At 43.2% G+C, this 20,143-nt stretch overlaps 1 protein-coding gene across 1 annotated transcript in view; it reads left to right on the forward strand.

Moving 5' to 3' along the window:
- The first annotated feature begins 282 nt into the window (after positions 1–282).
- RHBDF1 (rhomboid 5 homolog 1) overlaps positions 283–20,143 on the forward strand; it is a 164,483-nt gene continuing 144,622 nt past the window's right edge. Inside the window, exon 1 of the mRNA XM_083153431.1 lies at positions 283–622. The gene's annotated coding sequence lies outside the window, so the exon portion shown is untranslated. The remainder of the gene's footprint in view (positions 623–20,143) is intronic.

The raw sequence follows: 20,143 nt of genomic DNA on the forward strand, positions 1-20,143 counted from the left end.
ATGCGCCTAGAGTGTGCGTGATAAATGTAAAGTCTGGTACTATCCTACTGTGTTCTCTGTATTGTGGACTTAAGATAACAATAATAATACTAATAATAATAGATGCTATCCTCTCGTTCAGCAGCTCTGACTGCAGGCCAGCGGCAGGCAATGGAGGCTGCTCGGTGTCTCAGGCTGGAGCTGTCAGTGTGTATGCGCATGGGAGAATTAGGGGGAGCCTGTTCCCTTCCTCCCCCGGCCGCTACTGTGACACCTATGGCTGGCAGCAGCAGGACACAGGATACATCACGCAGAACTGGTTAGGCCGCCGTCGCCGCTGCCGCTGCCACAATGTGACATTTAGGGATTGTAGCCCCGCCCGGTGTGTGAGGGGAAGGAGTCCGGGCCGCCGCCGCCGCCGCTGATAGGTGGCTGGGGAGGGTGTCCCTGTGCTGGAGACTTTGTGCATTGCTGAAAGTTGGCAGAGTCCGGAATTGGGAGGAAATACTATTATATTATTCATCCTTATAGCCTTCCAAAGTGTGTGATCGCCTGTAGGAGTTACACTGGGGAGCCCGCAGGACGCAGCGCCCGGATCTGTCCCTTACTGTCCCACTGGAGGATGAGAGCAGCTCTCTGACTGGTGAGTTGGAACTTTCTCTATGGTGACCAGTACAAGAGCCGGTGTATGTACATGTATAGTATGGAGAGCCGGTGTACAGTATGTACATGTAGTGGCATGGAGAGCCGGTTTATGTACATGTAATGGCATGAAGAGCTGGTTTATTAACATGTAATAGCATAAAGAGCCGGTGTATGTACATTACACTGATTATAGTATGGAGAGACAGTGTATGTACATGTAAAGGCATGGAGAGCCAGTGTATGTACAGTACATAACATGTGTATGGAGAGCCGGTGTATGTACTTACATGTACAGACATGTACATGCAATAGTATAGACAGTTTACTAATGTATATGTAATATAGTATGTAGAACTGGGGCATGTACATGTAATATAGTATGTAGAGCCAGTGTATGTAAATGGGGTGTACATGTAATAGTATGGAGAGCTGGGGCATGTACTGTACAGGTAATATAGTTTGGAGAACTGGGGCATGTATATGTGAAATAGCATGGAGAGGGGGTGTATGTACATGTTGTGTGGAGAGTCATTATGTGTACATATAATAGTATGGAGAACCAGTGTACAGTACTTACATGTAATGGAATGTGGATAGTAAGTGTGTATACATTTAGTTGCGTGGAGAATCGGGGCATGTACATGTAATGGTGTGGAGAGATGGTGTATGTACATGGAAGGGTATGTGGAGTTTGCGCTTGGATGTGTGTGGAGACACAGTGCATGTACATGTAATATTATTGAGCATTGGGCCATTTACATGTAATGGTCTAGAGAGTTGGGGAGTATACATTTAATCACATGGTGGGTTGATACACATACATGGATGTGGTGTAAAGTTTTTGTACATGTAATGGTACAGAGAGCCTGGCAAGTACAGTACATGTAACAGTAGGGAGAGCTGAGAGTGTAAATGGTATGTGGAGAGTCAGTGTATGTCTATATAATGGTGTAGACAGTCGCAAAATATATATGTTATATTATGGAGAACTGGTGTATGTACATGTAACAGTATGTGGAGAGTTTGAACATGTAAAGCGCAAACGAATATACTGCGCTATATAAGAAACTGTTAATAAAATAAATAAATACATGTAATGGTGTGTATAATCAGGGCATGTACATGTAATGGTGTGAGGAGACTGTACATGTAATAGTATGGATGGTTGGTGCACATACATGTGATGATGAGTAGAGTCAAACCCTGTGTACATGTATTGGTATGGAGAGTGTAGAAGTATAGTGAGTTGGGATATGCACATAAACTGCATGTACATGTACTAGTCGGGCAGGTACATAGAGTGGAATGTAGGAGAGCGTACGCATGGTGGTGTGGAGAGTGTGCGGGGTATATTCATGTAATGATATGGGTGCTACAGATGTGGTAATGTGCTGGTATCAGGGCTGTGCTCACTATATACAGCTGGAACCAAATGCAGACATGGCAGCCTGTTTGTTTACAACATCAGAACAGAGAGAGACACAGATGGTAAGGAAAAGGCAAATAACAGTTTGCTTTGTGCCAGTGGATTGTTACATAGGCACAAACAGAATGAGAGAAAGAGAAAAGGAAAGTTCCCTGGGACTTTCCTGAACAGTTCATAAACATTCAGATTTCATGACTTGCAATAGTGATGTAATAAACTTCATTCATAGATTGTTTCTGTGTCTGCAGGTACAGCTGTAATATTTGTGTTTGGTGAAATATCTGTGGCATGTTTATGTAACTAATTAAACACAAATCCAAAGCTAAAGTTAATGTCTAAAGGTGTCAATACACAGTGTTTTTTTGCATGCTACCATGCACACCACATTGCAAAGTCCAAAAAGTATGTGCAGCCCTTACTTATTGTACTAGATCGCATCCTGTCTAGATTAAAATGCATGCTGTTGTAGCGTATCACATGCCTTCTGAATTAGATTTGATGCGATCCAGTACAAAATGCACGGAGCACATGGCACCGTGTGTGCGCGCACTGTTAGCTATATCACCACATTATTACCGCTTTATTGTTGTGATGGGCAAAGTTGTATCTTACATAAGATGGTCAAAGAAAACTGTTCGTAGACTTTTTAGACTGGACTCTATAGGGACAAATAAATAGTTTTTCTTGGGTGCTCTAATATCACTTTTCCAGCAAAATCCTGGGTCTGACTCTGGTTTTTTACCTGGTACTTTGCTGGGACTCACTCTCCGTTTCCACCGTACTGTAGTCCTGGGTTTTTCCCATGTTTACACCATTCCCACTGAATTGATGGAAACCCAGGAAAACTCTACAACATATGTTGTCATAATAAATGGCTTTAATTCTTGCTTCAAAATATAAAGTCACTAAAAGGGGACAAAAAAAGCGAGTAGTAGCCTCTCCAGCATGTGCTTCTGCCTAGCGGCCTGTGTGTGCCAAGCTCTGCCCACCTCTGTGCCAGCTCCCAGCCCCCCAAACAGCTAGCAGTCCTCCTCTCCAGCATGTGCTATGGTCCCAGGGCGATGACATCAGCGGCCAATGCCCTGGAGGGACCAATCAGTGGCTTTAGGCAAATTCCAGTTTTAAAATCCCAGGTAAGAGCTGTTTCCACTGCAGCCTACCTGGGAAAGACCCAATAAAAATCCTGGGTACTTGTGTAGTTTCACGGCGCCAGCATGGCGCTGTGCTACTTCCGGGTTCTACGCTCGGCACAAACTATCTAAAATAAAGTAACTTAACTCCATGCCAACATGGATAGTTCATACCCCCACTATCCATGTGGCGAGCGTAGGGAGCCACCGAGCCCGCAGCGTGGGTGAGTGAAGCAAGCCCCGCAAGAGGACTCAGACGCAAGGCGCCATGCTGGCGCCGTGAACTACACAAGTACCGGTAGGTGCATGTTCAAGTGCAAAAACCTGGGTTTTTTATGTAAGTGGAAAAGCGGTATAAGTAAAGGACGCCCACTCTCCAGCCAATTGGGCATGTCTTCTGTGGGCTGTCACAATGTCCTGCTTTCCACACCAGGAGGGTGCAAGCAGAACTTATGGGCACCTACAGCCTTCACGCCAGTCAGGTCAAAATCCAAAAATCAACTGAATATACACTTGTTTGTCATTAATTACTGAAATAGAAAGTATACTCCATTCATTATATCTGTTTCTTGCAGCACAAGTCAAGAGGACACTGCTGGTATTAACCAATACTCACCTGTCCAGCAGTGTCCCCCTACTCATTGTCATCTGCTTATGTGTGAAATGTACATGGGAGCCAATCACACATGCACATAGCTCTTCCACCTTACAGGGATTCTGCAAACACAGAAAGGCGTCTCTGGGTCCGCATTGCCAGCAATGGGGACTTTATCGAGTGCATTTTCTACATATGGCAATAACACTTTAACTAAACCAGCAGTAAGTTGTTTGATACTAAATGCATCACATTCCACTTAACAGAGTATGAGGACGTGGGAATAGCCGATAAGTAGGGAGCCCTCTGAGAATCATTGGGGCAATTCAGTCGAATGTGATGCACCATTAGACATTAAAACAATGCCCGGCTGCAGACATATCAACCAGTTATGGTAGTGCAGGCGGGTGTGAATTCCTCCTATTGATTTCTTGGCAGTAATCCCTATGAGAAATTGCCCTTAACTGTGCTGTGGAAAATGATTAAGTTATTATTGGATGATAAATAAAGACTGCAATGTTCTAAAATACTTAAAAATGTGTTTTGGACACCCTATTCATAAACGTGTACAAACCTGAAACCAGGACAGTACCTTTGGGTATGGATTATTAGATAGACTGGTATTAGGTTGACCACTAATGGATGACAGGGAAAAGGTTGACAAACAGTAGGTCAACATTGACAAAAGGTCGACACAATCAATATGTAGACATGGAAATGGCAGGCACCGGAAAATGTTGACATGACGTTTTTATATTTGTGTATGTATGTTGATATCAGCCAACATGGACCCCGAACTAGTGAAATGAGTACCGTCGTGTGGCTCGATTCAGTTGCCATGCTTCGGGCATGGTGCCTCCCTTCGCTCAGTTCACTTTATCATTCCCAGTTGTAGTACACGTGGATTTTAAAGTCATTTTTACCGTTTTCTTTTGTCGACCATTGGCATGTCGAACTATGGCTTGTGTTGACATTTTATCAATGTCAACCTTTTCATGCTTCATCCTATTGCCTCTCGACCAATAGTTGTTGATCTAGACCAGACATGTCCAAACTATGGCCCTCCAGCTGTTGCGAAACTACAAGTCCCATCATGCCTTGCCACAGTTTTGCTATTAGGGAATACTAAAACTATGGCAAAGCATGCTGGGATGTTTAGTTTCACGACAGCTGGAGGGCCACAGTTTGAACATGCCTGTTCTAGACACAGTTGACCTATTGTTGACCAAGTATTTTCTCTCTTTGCTGTTTCAATCTATTCTTTCAATGTTTTCCTTATGACATACTCATTTGTTATGCTGTACATGTAGGTATTATTTTTTTAATGAATTTATTTCTGCTATAATAATATATAATATAATAATTCAATACAGTTTTACAGGCTTATATGCACATTATTAATATCTGAGCTATCCATTTGGGTATCAGGCCTTAACTACTTAAAAAGGGAAGCTTGCTGTTGTACTCCACAAATGTGCATAAATATGTTTAATATATAATAATTTCTCTCAGTCATAAGTTAAACTGATATATTAAACAGATATTACCATTTGAGCTAATTAGGGTTTTTTGTGGCATAAATTAGTGTATTTAACATTAAAGTGGCTAGTGACCAATAATTGTGAGTATCTAAAATTGGCTTTTTTTGTGTTCTGAATTCTCCTATTGTGCTGTAGACACATTTTTTCCCCCCAAAGTCTGATTGTCACTGTTGCAAACTGTTTATGTACAGTACTACAGTGCTACAATGATACTTGGTGGGTGGACACACATGACAGCCTGATGCTCTGATGCCACAGCTCTTGCAGTTAGCTACTGTACATAAACCCTTTTACTGCCAGGAATCAGCTGACTTTTTTCACCTCAGGTGGCCAAATTGGTTTTCATATTGTTCAGTACACCAATGGTCAAAGACTATCATAGAATTGTGTACCACAGGAAGACCTTGTTCCTTTCCACCTGAAGGAACTAGTTAAACAGTGCTTTGTTATCACCAAGCAATACCACTGTGTTCCTATAGGACTCCAACTAAAATTCACGGACTCTTCAGATCTAAATATAATACCCCACTAAGACTCGATTACCAGACAACTCACTGGTTTAATCCAATGATAAAAGACTCATGAAGAGTCAGATGTTGCCTAATAACACAAATGAACGCTCAGGTTTCCATGACAACTGAGACGCTTTATTAGCGCCAGAAGTAGGGACCTAGAAGCAGGCCTCATGTGCGATACGAACGCACTCCGGTCTCCATAACAACGATCCTACAGATCCGTCTATAACAGAAGCCGGAGGCGGTGCGCAAGTGTATTCCCGTCTCTAGGGCAACGCTATGCGAACGCATTCCGGTCTCCATAACGACGATGACGCGTATCCACCCAGGCTGAAAGCCGGAAGCGGTACGCAAGTTTACTCCCGTCTCCAGGGTAACCATGCCACCCACCTCCAAGACAATGTCCAGAGGTGTGATGCCAACGCCAGATATGATTGGGTCATTTTCCCAGGGAAGTGTCTGGGGGCGCGCCTGGTCTTAATCCGTCCTATTGGATCACAGGCTCATAACTTGGGTATTTAAATCCCTTCACTAGCAGAGTCCGGTTGGCCCTGAGGAAGCGAATCTGCGAAGCGTGTGCCGGCTAGCGGGGTGCAGGCAGATTGTTGCTCTTTTGTTATTTTTCTTACAATGTATTTTGATTATGTGTATCCACAGTGCAATGCCTCACAAGCCCTTGTAAGGGCTGAGACTTGCTAGTTGTACGCTCAGTGCCTGACCCGGTGTGCAATCCTCTTAGCACACCGTGTGAGCAGACAGTGCTACATTATTGCCTCACAGGGCTGTGATTCCCATTTGCTATAATGCAGTGGGACAGACTGACCATCACGAGAGACACCAGCACTTAGAGCCTGTACAAGTCTGAGGCCATAAGAGTTATTAGAGGTCAGAAGACCCACTCTTTATTCTGGCACCCCTTACCTCATTCTGTTAACAGCAACATGTGGGGTCTGCAGACCCAAATCACTCTACAGAAGTGGGTAGCCGAAGCACTGTTTAAAACACATCACAAACGTATTAAACACTATACAAATACCACAGCAACATCTGCCTGCCACCTTAGTTTTAATGTGTGATTCCCCACCTCTGTATGTCATTATTGTGTTTTTTAAATTATCTCGCAGTATTTTACTGATACATCAATAAAGTTATATTTTAAATTTCTTAGGTGCACCTGCCAAGGACATTCTTTTCTCTCTTTTTGCTTACACCAATATAATATCACATACTTCAAACTTCACTGCAACCCATACAAACCATAATTATAAAAATAGTCTCCCTGTAGAATTTAAATGTTTGTCAAAATATATACCGGTATTTTAATTTAAAAAATACACAAAAATATTGTGCACCTTAGGAGCATTTATGACTATTTTCTGATTCTCTATATAAAATAACCAAAACCTTAGTTTTAAAAACTTTTGTCCCTTTTACAATTATCATTAAAGTTTTTGAATGACCATAACAGGAAAAGCGTGTTTTAGTTAGTAAGGGAGGGGACGAGTAGAGGTAAAGCAAGGTAAGCGTTTTCATCAAGATGTGATGGACTTTGAACGTTGTTATCAGGGACAATACAATGAGAGTATGATGGGAGCTTAATAAGAGAAAGTCCATACAATCACAGAAGAAATATGAAAAATATAAACTTTAAAAATATAACTTTTTTTCAATATATTCTGTTACTGTAGTTGTTTTAAAAAAAAAAATTGTAACTAAAATTAATTACAATTCATAACAAAAGTTTGATTTATTTTTACATACAATAAAGGTCTGAAAATAGGGAAATTTTCTTAAAATTCATCATTTCATTCTGATAGCTACAAAAGCAAACTTTTTCAGGTAAAACTATTTTTTCTTTATTAGTGGGAGAAATAAAAATCAGATATGCAGAACCCAGATAAAAAATTTGTGTGGTCCGGTGTTACAAAAAGGCTCCAGGTACAAAGTATTTGGAGCCAGGCACCCAATACTTTGTGTTAGCGTGAACATCCCCTTGTATGCTTGTGAGGGGATTCACACAGCTGGGAGGGGCATCAGGGCAGGCGGCATTCACCTGTTCGATAGGCTACGAACATACGCAGCCTATCTAATAGGTCTGAATGAGGCCGGTATTGCTCCGTGAAACAACAGGCCACACATATATGTGCCCATGTATTATGCATAAATCTGATAAGTAAATTAGCCAAATGTAATAGAGTCCGATTTCGGTTGCTGTGCAGGATGCTGGCTGAATCTGGACATTTTTTTTGAAGGGGCAATCATTTATAATACAAAAACCATTCCTTACAAATGATGCTCCTTTTACAAAACGTCCGATTTCGACCAGCATCTTGCACATCCGCCGAATTTGGACTTTGTTACAGTTGTTGTTGTTTTAGAGGTGGGATGACTACAATCATTTCAAGCAGACACAGACTGAGACGCATATATGCTTGTCAAAGCCATGTTGTTTGCAGGTGTTTGAGGGAAGGTGTAAATACACCATTATGATGATTACCCATACTACAGTAGCTATTCACCGGTGATTGGCTGATGACACTTGCTCATACAAATATCATGTTTGTATTTTCAGTTGTATATTATGTATTTTTCTGCGCTTGTTAAAAATGTGTAGAGCATCTCTATATTTATTTATTTATTTACAGTTTCTTATATAGCACACGCAGCATATTCCGTTGTGCTTTACAATTGGAAACAACAGTGATTAAACAAACTGGGTAGATACAAACTGACATGGATCTCTATAGGGTTAAAATGCAAAGGTAAATAGTAAACAAAGCGCTATAAATATATATATTGCAATACCAATTTGTTTAAAAATTAGACTAGAGGCCCATACACACTTGACGATTTTTAGCTGAAAATCGGACAAAACAGCCGTTTTGAGCGATTTTCGACCGAAAATTGCCCAGTGTGTATGCCCCGGAGATTGCCGACTAGCGATGATGCGCGCTCCCGTATCATCGCTAGGAAAGTGGATGTGGCGATGATGGATGGTTTTTCATCCATCATCGCCATGTGTGTACGCCTGCCGGGCTGAAAGATTAACCACTTTCAGCCCGGCGGACCGCCCCCCGCCCCCTCGCCTGTCTGTACTCACCCTGTGCTCCTTCTGGTCGGCCGGCTGGATGCTGCTGCTGCAGAGCCCTGCTCCCCAGCCAGGCTAGCCCCGCCCCCAGCCTTGCTAAATACGGAGCAGACAGCACTGCTCCCTGCAAACACCCTGCTGGCCACCAATGTTTATATTATTCTGCCCACTGCCACCAATGAATTCATTAAATGCACCAATATAATATATATATATTTTATATATATATATATATATATATATATATATATATAAATATATTATATATATATTACATATATAAATATAATACAGGTTGAGTATCCCGTATCCGAATATCCGTTATCCGAATTATTCCGAAAACCATACATTCCAGCAAGTGGAAAAAAAAATTTGTTTAGCTAAAAACTCACTTGGGACATTTGTAACAGCACTACTGAGGACATGATATGTAACTGGTACTATATATGTACAAGAAAATGATTGCTTGGCATTCAAATTCAATATCTGAGATAGTACACAAATTTTGTTTCATGTTTTGAAACCTTGTTTTTTGAACAAATAAAATATATTTGTGTGTATTTTATGTGGTAATAAAATATATTTGTGTTTATTTTATGTGTTTATACAGCATAAATGCAAGATACTTCAAAATACATCATTATTATCATATTAAAATATTCCAAAATACGGAATAATCCGTTATCCAAAATTCTCCTGGTCCCGAGCATTTTGGATACGGGATACTCAACCTGTATATATATATATATATATATATATATATATATATATATATATATATATATATATATATATATATATATATATATATATATAAATATAATATAAATATATTATAATATATTGTTGGTGCATTTAAATGAATACATTGGTGGCAGTGGGCATATAAAAATATAAACATTGGTGGCCAGCTGTGTGCGTCATTATCTGCTGGGGACGGTGTAGGGCACGGGGCGCCCCAGGCGGGGGGAGGGGGGGAGGCGGTTGGTTGGCGCTTACCTGCTCCACTGAGGGGGGGGGTTATGCGGCCGGCGCGGTGCTCCACGGGGGAATTATGCGGCCGAGTCGCTCCAGGGGCACACGGGGGGGGGGGGGGGGAGATGCGCACCCTGTCTAATACATGCATGCCATTTAAATAAATACATACGTGGGCAGTTTTCATTTAAGTAAATATACATTTGTGGCAGTGGGCATATAAATATATAAACATTGGTGGGCAGTGTTGGCGGTAACGTGTATATTGCTGGTCTGTGCCAGCAATGCATAAATTAGTGCCAACACTGCCCACCAATGTTTATATAGTTATATGCCCACTGCCACCAATGCACTGTATATATGGAACCCTTGGAATTCAAACCTAGCCCATTTATAATGAAAGATTTTCAGCAAAGTCTTTTGCCTCCTGAAAATCTCTTGCTCTTTGGGGAAAATAGCTCAGTGTGTACGCATTACTTTGGGGAAAGATATATCTATCAAAGATTTTGGCAAAGTCTTTTGAAATGAAAATCTTTAAGTGTGTATGGGCCTTTAAAATAGAAGGTTAAAATGTTTACAAGCTCTTTTTTGTATAAGTGCTGTTTCCAGTTTCCGGGCAGTATAATTGTTTGCCATAATGCAGTGCTGGTAAACTAACGTTCTCTTACTATTGTTGGGATCCAGCGATCTACGGACCAGCGCGGCTTCTGTGTACAGCAACCTTTGGTTTCAGAAGTTCATGCTTCCACTGGATCCATACAATGCAATGAAATGCAGCATGGCCCCCAACGATACGAGACTGTTATATAGCGCATACATATTCCGCAGCACTTTATAGAGAGAAAAGGTTAACATTCACATCATTCCCTGTCCTAGTGGAGCTTACAATCTATGGGCCTTATTCTGGTCTGTTCACACACACCAGAATATTCGCAGGGACTCTGATGGTGGGTGTATGCAGGGTCATTTCTGCTCATGTGCATATGACGGTTGCGTGTGGCCACGGTGACCAGGGTGTTCGCCGGGGACACGCACCCAAGTGTGCTGGAGGGGGGCGTGGAGGGGCGGGGGGCGGCCGGACGGGCCATTAGCATATGGGAATGCCCAGCATTTCATGGGCGTTCCCATGAGAACGCTGGGCATTCTCACGCAAATTCCCCGATGATGAGGGTGCGGGGGGGGGGCGGCCAGCTGACATCACCGGATGTCATCACCAGCTATCATTACTGTGTAGCAGTCTTCTGAACATGCAGGTCGATTTTGGCTATACAAGGGTTCACGGTGACATCACTGAGCAATACTGGTTACCGATATCATTTAGTGTATTCACTCAATTAGTTTGCCCTGAGAGTTCAGAGGGAAGTGTGTATCCACTAGTGTTTATGGGGTTTGAATCTCTACATCTGCCCCATCTGCAGTGCAACATTGTTTTGCCCAGTTGCTTGTTTTTTTCTTTACTACAAACTTGAATGAGGCCATTAGAACAATGGGTCAGATGTATTAATTGTTATGGGGGAGAAGGGGTATCAGCGCACGTTATGTGCACTGATATCGCTTCTCCCCATGTAAGAAGGAGCCGGGATGCGCCCCTGGCCATATTGGCGCTGCTATCTAAATTATAGCAGGCCGAATGTATGAACGGTCAGCATTCCCCGCGAGGGGACGCGTAACACTAAGCAAATAGCTTAGTGGGCGCCCAACTAACATATAAGTACCTTACAGGCTAACATGTTTTGGTTCAATGTCATAGTACCTCAAACTCTTTTAATAGGCTATTTTGTAGAAACTTGTCTCAAGGAGAACATAATCTGGGCTGCTGAGGAAAATGTTGTTAACCCTGTATTCTACTGTATAGTGCTTAGCAACACACACTGTACAGTAGTACTGAAATTCCCCAATGATTGGTGACCTAGGCATGCAGAAAGAATCTTGAAGGATATAATATACAAAGTAATTTAATACTGCTAAGGAAGTGAATCTAAAAAAACCTTGATGTTGTAGTTTCACATGGGACAGTGAACTGGGTGTGTGTGCTTGGTTCCACAAGAATTTCTCATGAGACAGCAGCAAATTGTCTGTGCTGCCAGTTACAACATTAATATCACATGGAAGATTTTGTTCACAGCTATAACACATGATAGTTGTTTCATTTCTTACTTCATTGCTCATACAGTTGCAATTACACACAAAAGCAGAATATCATTGTATGCAACTGTATGTGCATACCAAATAATGTTAAACAATTTGGCTGGGCAACACTGTAGAACATTTGTTATATACATTAGTATATAATTTTAATCAGCAGAAGCTGCTTTGTGTCTAGCATAGTGATGGCCATAACATGCATTGAAAAAAAAAGACATGTATAGTGCATAAGATATTTTGACAGATCTTTTTTTTATTTTTTAGATTAGAAATTCTTTTTACAGAAAAAAAAAAACAGCTGTTTTATGTCCAACTCCAATAGAGCTGTTTTGTATGAGACTTGCTAACCCGGCTACTATTACTTCCTGGCCTGCATTCTGGTTGGTCTGAAAAAATCTGACTCTTTATGCTCTGAAAATACTGTCCGAAGTCAGTTCTGATTTACATTTGGAGTGTTAAAGAAACACACCAGTACGTTGGCTGAATTCCGGGAAAAGTCAGACATTCTAACATCCGATTTTCAGCAACCTTTTCCCGGCCACTAAAATCGTCTCTCATTATATCCCAGCTCGTATCTTTGAAAAGTTCATAAATGTACATTTACATCTTTACATGTCCTCCAATTAGTTGTTTAGACCTATGGTAACTACTGTTTAAGTCTTCCTTCAGTATCGTTCTGATTAGCATATTCTAACTGAGCAGCTGTTATATAGTTTTAATACATTGCATTGTATCCATGTGGTCCTGTTCATAGTAATTGAAGTGGACCTTGCATAGAACTGAGCTAGCCATTGCAAATGAAGAGCATTGTGTGATATCAATTTCTGCCTCCAACTCCCCCTTATTGGAATTTATTAACTTAGAGGCACCTATAGCGATATCATGGGGAAGTGGAGCACAGGCTGCTGTATGGACACCCAGTGGCGTAAATTACTGCCTTGCCCCGGAAGACAAAAATCCTAAATTACCATTCTCTTTTCCTCATAATCCCTGCATGGACATGTCTCCTTTACTTTCTTTATGCTGTCTTTCTCAGGCACAGCGGCTTCTTTCCTCCCCCCCTTACATTCCCTTCCCCACACGGTTATTTCCCAGTACCCTTATGATGTTTTCTGCCTTCAATTTCTGAGATAGTTTTCAAGAGTTGCACAATGTATGCAGTGAGGGGGTAATTCAGTTCTCTGCAGTGTGCTGCTGCAAAGTCCAGTTAGGTACATCTATCCTTTTTATGGTACCTAATCATTTTCCTGTGCATCTCTATGGATAAGTATAAGTACAATGCCATGGAGTGCCTCTGACTGTTCCCTAAATCAATGACCAACCTATTTCCACTTCCTAAGAGACTCAGGTCAGAGCTGAAAGGGGTCTATCTCGGGTCTGACCCAATCTGGTTCAGTCTCGGAATTTTGGTGTAAAAGGAATATTATTTTGCTCATGACAATGAGAAGTCACTGTACCTGGTTCATAAATGTACGTAGTGACTGTGCTAAGATATTTTAATTCTGCAAGAGGCATCTCTTGTAAAAAGATGCTTCCTGACAGCTTCTGTGATCCGCTGCTGCATCCGTAGACACAGCATCAGGTCACTCTGTGTGAACATCGGTTATCTGAGTTATTATTGTTCCATACAGCTCTGTGCTTTGGTAACATACTTCAGCTTAGCCTGAAATAAGCTGATTTGGATTTGTGTTTTCACCTTTTTGTCCTTGTAATTTATTTAAAAACTCTTTTAGCCATATTTTCGGAAAAAATTGATGAATAAAATTCTGATAATACAGAATAAGTCATTGTTTTCTCATGTAAGTATACTAGTATACAGATGTGTCCTCCCTCAGCTTGTCCATCTTGTGTGTGATATTTTCACCCACAAGAAACTCATTTACGTATGTGTGCGCAGAGCCCACGCACATTATCAGACATTCGAGTGGTGGCAAATAAACAGCGGCTAATGACAAAGGTGACTAAAGACTCATCGTTAATTTGGTTTGCAGTTTTCCTTTAACTGCTGATCTCCAAACTTTTACAATATTATTAACCATAACAATTCTTCTAAGACAGTGGTTTCCAAACTAAGTCCTCTAGGACCCCCGACAGTTCATGTCTTTCACGCAACATTTCAGGTGCACAGATGTACTCATTACTCACTGACACATTTTAAAAGATCCACAGGTCGAGCTGATTTTTTCACTTGTGAGGAGACCTGAAAAATGTCCACTGTTCGGGGTCCTTAAGGACCAAGTTTTAAGGACCAAGTTGGAAACCACTGTTTTTATAGAACCTTCCCATGGCCTTAATATTTCTATTTATGGGCAACAATGTTTAATTTATTGTTCAAACTTGATTGCAGATGCCAGATTACTAAATACTGAAATGGGGATTTTAATGCCATGTGCTGTAAATAAAGCTATGGATTCTTACATTTGTGTGCGTCTTGGATGGATATGGATATTTGTGCCATAGATTTACTGTTTCTGTGATGTTAAAAGATATGATCATGTTAAGAGGAGAGATTATGGCCATGATTTTTATGCACAATCTTTTTTATTACTGTGCATGCATCTTATATTCACACCAGAACCCCGTGTTTTTCTTTGGTGTGAAAGACTCAACATGGGTCTTAGATCCCTGCACTCTGACCCTGCTCTTGACCAAGTGCTGGGATTTAAGACCCGTTTTGACCCTTTCACACCACAGGAAAACCCAGGTTTTCCAGCAAATTACAGGGTTAAAAAAGCTTTAACCCAGTAATTTGCTTCTGGTGTGAATTGGGGTCAGACTGCACCCGGCAAAATGACCCAGCACTTTTTGAGTGTTGGGTATTTGCCGGATGGCCAGTGTGAAACGGGTATTAGGGGCTAGTTCCGACCCATTCGTTAGGGTCTGAATTCCTCCCCGACCCTGATGTTCGGATTTTGCACATGTCCAGACCCCGGGAGCGACCAGATTCAGAGATTTTCTAACTCACCCAGCCATTTGCTCCAGGAAGGACACAGACATATAAATTTGAGGTTCTACAGTAATAGATTATGTTGCATTCCCCCAATATATATTTTGGTGGTCTCATTGGGGTACTATGATTGTAATATTGGACAGAAAATAAGCAGACCGTGAACAGAAACAGAAACAGACCCATATTATTATGGCGGTGCACTCTTAAATAGCAACTTTAAGCATTACATTTTTATTTGCAGTGAAAATGTATTTGTCCTTAACTTCTGCAAAATCTTTATGTATGAAACAGTAGTTTGTGAGGTAGTTGTGTAATGGCGCGGTGCCCGAAATGTAGTTAGCGTAGCGTCCCTGTCAAAATCAACGTAGTGTTCGCGCGGCCAGCGTAGTCAGCGTCCCTGTCAGATTCAGCGTAGTTTTCCCGCAGCCAGAGTAGTCAGTCAGTGTTATGCAGTTACCCTAGTTAGTCAGAGGTGAAGTGACTGCATTATTTCTGACGCTGTTAATTAGAAATAGCTGCAGAACCTTTCAGCATGTTTAACCAGACAGAGAAGGAGTTGGTGGCTTTTATTCAGCAGCTGCCTGTGTTAATGGACACCCCATGCGCTGGAGTATAAAGGAGTGCATGTGGCGCTGCCACATTAAAACTTGCCGTAAGAAGGTCAGTCTCTGTGTGGCACATTGGTTCCTGGGGTGTCGTATACCATTTCTTACCCTCATCCGTTTTATTTATTAATGGGTGTAGGAGATCACAAGCTTATCTTTTTGTGAGCGACAACTCAAGTTGTCGAATAAAACCACCGTGCTGTACAATAGCCTTATGCGGGAGGCCTGCACCGTGGACTTAATGTCGTAGCCCCAAGCCGGATTGGTGGTCCGGGAAAAATAGTGGAGGTGGATGAGAGTCTGTTTGTACAGAGGACGAGTGCTGCCTCAACAGTGGCTGTTCAGAGGTATTTCCAGAGACACCGGTGACTGTTTCATAATGCCTGTGGAAAGACGTGACGCCAGCACCCTGATGGCCGCCATCAACAAATATATAGAACAGGGGACAACTATATATTCGGATTGCTGGCGTGCATATAACACCGAACAACTGGAGCGGGCAGGGTATCACCATGCACGGGTGAACCACCGCTATAATTTTGTTGATCTGGACACTGGGGTTCACACCCAAAACATTGAACGCCTTTGGGGATCCTGTAAGTGGTGTAACAAACGTCAAAGGGGCACTGTGCGCCAGAATCTGGACTCCTACCTACAGGAATTCATTTGGCGGAAGACTGTTGGTGCAGAAAACGCTTTCCAGCGTATACTTTATGCCTTAAGTCTGCTCCAACAGGGTGACAAAGCAGACGACACAGATGCAGATACAACTGCATCCACTTCTGCTGCAGTTTCTGTCAATGCAGAATTTTTTTCTTTCTTCTTGATAATTTCGATATTATTGTACTTTGTTAAGTTGCTTTCTTCTTATTATTATTAACTAAAATCCAATTACCAGTTAACACATGTCATCATTACTGTCTCAGATGTATGATATGGCAGGGGTGAATGTGTTCCTGAAACACCCCCACTATCCATGCCGCCCGAAGTGTGGCGAGCGCAACAAGCCTTGTGAGGGGAAGCGTTACGTGTCCTCCCCTCCTTTTCATACCCCAACTTTCCACGTCGGCATGGAGTTGTGGCGAGCCACCAAGCCCGAAGCGTTACTCGGTTTACTTCGGGCTCGGTGGCTCACTGCACTCGCCACACTTTATGAATTCAACTCCACGCCGACGTGGATAGTGGGGGTATGAAAAGGTCGGGAGGACATGTAACGCATGCGCTCACCACGCTTCAGGCTGGCATGGATAGTGTGGGTTTCAAATGGAGGCATTTGCCAGTATGTAACATGGAGCACTGGCAAATGCTTCCTTTATTGTGCATCAGAAGCACTTGCGTCCACATAACCCCCTTTGTGCAGGAGACGCACGTGCTACCGAACCCCCTAACCCTAGCTCCCTGAAGCGGACACGGGCAGGGTACCCTGCCGCAATAATTACTGAACGCAGGAGAGTCTGAGATGCACCTGCGTCTCAGATAGCTGGAGTGCCTCTCCGCTGGCGCCCGCATGATCCCCTCTCCACCGGCGTCCGTCAGCGCAGGGGATCTGGCGCTTACCGGCGCTGTGTGAGAGGTGCTCACTAGGCTTTCCATGGATGCCGGGGACAGAGTCATGGACGCCGTGGACAGAGTCATGGACGCCGGGGACAGAGCCATGGATGCCGTGGACAGAGCCATGGACGCCAGGTACAGAGCCGGTCTGCCGCGGAGTCACTACGCTAAGTACTCTATCTACGCTAGGCAGCCATTGGCCTGCCGCGGAGTCACTGCGCTAACTACGCTAGACAGCCATTGGGCTACGCTGACAGCTTATCTTATGCTGAAAACTTAGCGTAGCCAGGCGCCGTGCTATTACACAAGTACCGTTTGTGATTAAATATACATATTGTCCTAATGGGTTACTGGGAATTGTCTTAAGACCTTGGGTATTAGAGGGTATCCGCGGGAGACAGGCACATATAAAACTTTGAACTGGGTGTACTAGCTCCTCCCCTCTGAATCCCCACCCACGAACCAGTTTAGAAAAATGTGCCCTCAGGAGAGGATGCACACTGCTGAAGCTCCAGAGAGTTTCTCTTCAGTTTTATTTCTATTATTATTTTGGGTTTGCTGTGTTGGACTTCACAGCATTCCTGCTTCTTGGGAAGTCAGGAGAAGGGTTAAGTTGCAGGCCTCTTAAGGTACCGAGCTGTCCCTGCTGCAGGACCACTGTCCTGAGATGGTTGTGGTCATCACGGGTATTGCGCTGCAGTGTTACACATGCCGCACACTCCTGACTCAGTCCGAAGATGTCAGTGGTGAGTAAAAACCGGGGTCCCCAGTTCATTGTGCGGCAAGATGGCGGCGGCGGCAGTTGCGGCGTCCCTGTACAGGGGCCTCGCAGACCCCCTATCACAGACTCGATGTTAGGGACAGCCACTGGACCACCAGGGCAGCTCCCATAAGAAGCGCTGTTCAGGCGGGCAATACTGACAGCCAGCACCAGTATAAATATTAGCATAAGCCCATCGCCATTACAGAGGGTGGGGGCTTGCTCAGAGTGGGACCAGAGAACCCTGTGGGCGCCAACACTGCTTCCTGCTTCTCCCTGCAGTGCCATTACAGTCTCAAGACACTCCTCAGCGGTGAGGTATCCTAGAGGGACATCTGCAGTAGATATTGTAAGCATATTACTGTGTTATATGTGCCAAACCAACTCCTTATCAGATAGTTCAGGTTATAGGGTGTGCTGGTTCCCTCAGTATCTCTGAACTCTCCCCCACTGGCTTGTTAAGCTTACACACATATCTGTGTTAAGAAGCTCACACATAGTTTTTGTACACTTCACACTGATTTATATATATATATATATATATATATATATATATATATATATATATATATATATATTTCTGTGTGTTTACTGTGTGTTGTGGGAATGTTATTCTTTCTCCAGAATGGTGAGGAAGATAACCTGTGTGATTTGCAGTGCAAAGTTTGTACCTGGGTCCACTTCACAGATTACCTGTGAACAATGTATGTCTCCACAAATGGGGGTATCACCCTAGCTTAGTGGAACCCCACAATCAGACTCTCAGGAGCCTGAGTGGGCATCTGGTATAAAAGCTATGCTGCAAAATGTGTCATCTCAATTGGCTGCAAATACTGTGCAGACCAAACAAGTGCAGCAGGACCTATCTGTCCTGTCTGCAAGGGTGGATAATATTGCCCCTACTCCGGGCCAGTCACGCAAGCGTGCTTCGGCCGCCATTTTGCCTGACTCAGGCGCAGAATCACAGGGAGCTGCTGCTGCTGATGATGAGATGCAGCCATTACAGGATGCTCATTCATCACTGCGCGGCCCCGGGACCTCTCATTATTGCTATGAGAGAGGCATTGAATCTCCCACTGGCAGAGGCACAGGAGGGTGATCTATTTTTTGTGTTACAGAAAAAGCAAAATATTGTTTTTCCTGAACAGGCAGATTTAGATGACACTTTGAAGGAAGCCTGGAAACAGCCAGAAAAACGGTTTCAGCTGTCCAAGAGATTTAAGTCCACTTTTCCCTTTGACCCGGTCAGTAGTAAAGTGTGGGAGGAGCCTCCTGTAGTGGATACTTCGGTATCCAGATTATCCAAAAAGGCGGTACTCCCTGTACCGGGGTCCGCCTCTCTGAAAGATAGTTCAGATACAAAGTTGGATACTACCGAAAAACCATATATATGGCCAGCGGGGCATCTCAGAGGCGAGTCCTCGCCAGTTACTGGATGGCTGAGTCCATTCATACTTGGGTGTCACAGATCCAGGATGGCATGTTGGCAGACATGTCAACGGCAGAAATTGCAGAAAAATTGCACCATATACAAGACACTGCAAAAGTGCTTTGTGAGGCGCAAAAGGAGCTGGGGGCACTTCACTCCCGCTCATTAGCCATGGTGGTGTCGGGGCGCAGGTCATTGTGATTACGCCAGTGGATGGGTCTGCCCGCAAATAAACATGATGCCATCCAAGTTCAACCACGTATTGCTCAAGAACCAGGGATCCTCGGGCGGAAGCAGTGGATGCCCTGACAATGGCCTGGTCATACGACCTAGTGTACTTGTTCCCTCCATTTCCATTACTGGCAAAAGTACTCAAAAGAGTAAGAAACCAAAGGGTGGAAGCCATTCTAGTAGCACCAGACTGGCCAAGACAGGCGTGGTACGCGAATCTTCAGGCCCCGTTATTGCCTGAAGCGATCTGCTCACTCAAGGTCCCTGCGTTTACCAGGACTTAGGGCGGCTTCGTTTAACGGCCTGGAGGTTGAGCGGCAAATATTAGCTCACAAGGGTTTACATGCCTCAGTCATTTCCACCATGACGCAAGCTAGAAAACCGGTCACAGCTAATCACTATCACCATATTTGGAGAAAATATGTAGGGTGGTGTGAAAAATATGATTTTCCGCCTGCAGAATTTGGCCTGAATAGGCTTCTCAGATTTTTGCAAGCAAGGCTGGATTTAGGCCTATGTTTGGGCTCTTTAAAAGTCCAGATTTCGACTCTATCGATAATTTTCCAGAAGAAATTAGC

This window comes from Crinia signifera, chromosome 7, assembly GCF_055691185.1.
Source record: "Crinia signifera chromosome 7, ASM5569118v1, whole genome shotgun sequence".
Taxonomy (NCBI): domain Eukaryota; kingdom Metazoa; phylum Chordata; class Amphibia; order Anura; family Myobatrachidae; genus Crinia; species Crinia signifera.